The sequence below is a fragment of the Apium graveolens genome, chromosome 9, assembly GCF_009905375.1.
Source record: "Apium graveolens cultivar Ventura chromosome 9, ASM990537v1, whole genome shotgun sequence".
In the NCBI taxonomy this organism is placed as follows: domain Eukaryota; kingdom Viridiplantae; phylum Streptophyta; class Magnoliopsida; order Apiales; family Apiaceae; genus Apium; species Apium graveolens.
This window is the reverse complement of record NC_133655.1, coordinates 24,085,132-24,087,887: the sequence shown is the minus strand read 5'-3', so window position 1 is coordinate 24,087,887 and position 2,756 is coordinate 24,085,132. Positions and strand designations below refer to the sequence as shown.

At 38.1% G+C, this 2,756-nt stretch overlaps 1 non-coding gene across 1 annotated transcript; it reads right to left on the bottom strand.

The window, feature by feature from the left end:
- Window positions 1-2,029: 2,029 nt before the first annotated feature.
- LOC141688401 (small nucleolar RNA R71) lies at window positions 2,030-2,136 on the bottom strand. Its single transcript, XR_012561845.1, has one exon. It is a non-coding gene; the product is annotated as a small nucleolar RNA R71 (small nucleolar RNA).
- Between the last annotated feature and the right edge of the window lie 620 nt (window positions 2,137-2,756).

The following is a 2,756-nucleotide window of genomic DNA, read 5'->3' as shown; positions in this document are numbered from 1 at the left end:
TAAGAAAGAATCATCTCTCAAGAAAAAAGATATGCTCAAACACTGCGCTCTAAGGTGATAATTAGATTTTATATCTACTTGGAATGCTTCATTTCAGGCTTAAGTTGGTGTTTTGGACTCAAGTTGTTGGTATTTTTGATGTGTTTTTGTGTTATTGCATTTCAGGCATCAGTTAAATGAAGAAAGAAGCTTTTCAAAGAAATATGCTGAAAAAAGATCAGAATTGGAAGCTTATGCCATTCTCAAGTTGTATAGAATCTCGTTATCTTTGCTTGGGCATTGAATCGCCTAATTCTGACGAGCAGAACTCAAAATATGGCCAAAAGAAGAATCAGCAGAAAAATATAGAAGTCAAGCGCGGCCGCCCCAGAAACCAGCGCGCCCGCGCTGACTTTCTGCCAAAACCAGCGCGGCCGCCCTCAAAACCAGCGCGGTCGCGCCGCCCTTTTTGCCCCAGAATCCTGATTTTAGTAGAATTTGATGATTTTGAGGGTCCAGATCATCCGGGGGCCTATATATACCAATAAAAAGATGTTTTTAACAACAAGGAGCAAGGGGAGAGCAATAAGAAGACCTAGAGAGCACGAGAAGTCTACGGAGAAGAAGACTTTTGTTTTATTTTATTTAGGCGATACTTGGATGCTTGTTTTCGATTTATTTTTGAACCCTAGTACTCTTATATTGTTTATTATCATGCTTTCATTGGAACCCATGGTGACGATGAGTTCGGTTATGAACTAATCGTTATCGTGGGGTTCTAACGGATTTATTTATGGATTTCTTTAGTTAAACTGTTTCGATACCTTAGTGTGTGGTGATTGTATGATAACCTAATATTGGTTGTGCTTATTCGTCTTATTTGCGTAGCTAACATATAAGATAGTGTGTTAATCTCTATTGAAGCGATAGTGAATATAGAGGTTTAGAACTTGCCATGCTAGCATAGGTTCATGTGTTATTGTTATGCATGATTCGTAGGTAATTTTACCCATCTTACTTGCCCTATGTAATCACGATAGATAACTTGCACATTAAACCTTTATTTTTTCAATTCTTATAGACATATAAGGACTAAGCATAATTGGTGTCTATTCAACTTCTATCTCTTTTGTGGATGCTTGGTAGTAGGGTATTCGTACAACGAAAGTTGGCGTTAACTAGTTTCGTGTTATCTGATTAGTGTCATCACCATTATATGCTAAGGTTAAGAACAAAAAGGCTATTAAATGAAGTATTTAATGAAGTTAGGATCCCCTGTTTGTCATATATATTAATTCAACCATTCTTGTTTTCTTAGTTATAATTGTTAGTTTAATTCTTAATTATAACAATATCAACTTGTTATTTGTCTTAGTATTAAATGATAACCATACCATTATTGCATAGGTGCATAAATTGAACTTAACCTAAACTAGTCTCTATGGGAATGAATCTGATCTATATCTTATACTACTTGTGAATGCGTATACTTGCGTGAATTTTAGCGCGTGTTTTCGCCCTAACAAGTTTTTGGCGCCACTGCCAGGGACTCGGTGTTGTTATTTAGTTTATGTGCTTGTCATCAGTGGTCGTTAAAGTTCACTGACTCGGATTTTTTTTCCTTTCATGGTTTACTTATTGTGTTTCAGATACTCATTACAATGGGAGATCCAGCAGCACGAACGAAAGCCTTGATGGATTTTTCTCAACCCAGGATCAATGACATTCAATCTAGCATTGTCAGGCCATATATCACAACTAATACCTTTGAGATCAAGCCTGAAATAATTCAATGGGTGCAGAATTTAATCTAGTTTGGGGGTTCTCCAACGGAAGATCCCAATATGCACATTAGGGATTTCATTGAGATCTGCGACACCTTCAAGTTCAACGGTGTTTATGAAGATGCTGTGAAGCTGAGACTATTCTATTCTCTCTAAGGGACAAGGCTAAGAGCTGGTTACACTTTCTACCAGCTGGTTCGATTACTACTTGGGAAGATCTTACTCAAAAGTTTCTCATTAAATTCTTCCCTATGGCAAAGACAACTGCAATCAGGAATGTTCTTACTCTATTTGCGTAGCAATCAGGAGAATCTTTATATGAAGCTTGGGAGCGCTACAAGGAGATGCTTAGGAAGTGTCCTCATCATGGAATTCCTGATTGGATGATCATCAATTATTTTTATAATGGTTTGGGAGCACAGTCCAGACCCATGCTCGATGCAGCATCAGGTGGAGCCTTATGGGCTAAGAGCTACAATGAAGCTTATGATCTAATTGAACTGATGGCTGCTAATAAATATCAGTATCCAACCCAGAGATTTCAACAGGGCAAGGTAGCAGGAGTTCTTCAAGTGGATACATCTACGGCTATCACTGCTCAACTAAAGAAGTTGTCTATGAAGATCGATTCTCTGGCTAACTATGGTGTTAATTAGATAATCAGTGTTTGTGAGCTATGTGCAGGTTCGCATGCGATGGAGCAATGCACTATATCTAGTGAATCAACTCAGTTTATGAGCAACTTTCAGAGATAGCAGCAACCAGTTCCAGACACTTATCATCCTAACAACTGGAATCATCCTAACTTTAGCTGGAGCAATAATCAGAATGCAATGCAATAGCCGTTCCAGCAGTTTGGAAACGAGCAATTCAATCTTCTTGGTTTTTAGCAACAATTTGCACCAAGACAACAACTCCAACTTCAACAACAAACTCATGGAGGTGCAGGTCAATATTCGAATGAAAAATCTGAATTGGAGGAGTTGAGGCTTA